We start from the raw sequence: 665 nt of genomic DNA, 5'->3' as shown, positions 1-665 counted from the left end.
AATATTTGGCCCGAAAATTCAAAGCATTAAAAACATAATTAAAATTCACACATAAAATATAAAAGAACAATAATCTCAAATAAAAGAAATAAAGGTTCCAAATCAGTTACATTGTTCGCCCTAAAAATAAATTTAGCTACGCATATTAATAGGAGAAAAACAAAATATTATCATGGAAGACATCACCCGATTTATTTACGGAACGTGATTAATAAAATTGTTGCCCTTTTTTTTGGTGTTTCCGTCTTGTCTCGAGTCTCCGCCGTGTTTGTATATAATTCAATGATATTGGCAGACAGCACCCAATTAATTTCACCAAAGCTACCTAAATTTCTATGCTTGTATATCTATAAATTTGAGCATCAAATTGGCCCTCCAATTCTTTTCTCTCTCCGTCTGTGTCAAATCCCCCTTTTTGCAGAACGTGTGTGTAAGAATATATAATAATAATGGCTGCCCTTTTCTTTCTCTCCTCCAGTCTGCCGCAGAAATTGACCCCCTTTTTCTCTAGGTTTGTATGTGTATGTGTATATATATATATATAAGGATTATAAGAAGGTTATAAGGCGGTTATAAATCAAATTATAAAAATCCTACTCAGTACTCTTCTTAATTGAAATATCTTTTGATAAGACAATATCCTCTTTTTTTTTTTTTTTTTTTTT

This window comes from Olea europaea, chromosome 3 (genome assembly GCF_002742605.1).
Source record: "Olea europaea var. sylvestris chromosome 3, O_europaea_v1, whole genome shotgun sequence".
NCBI classification, from domain to species: Eukaryota; Viridiplantae; Streptophyta; class Magnoliopsida; order Lamiales; family Oleaceae; genus Olea; species Olea europaea.
Note: the sequence above shows the minus strand (reverse complement) of the source record.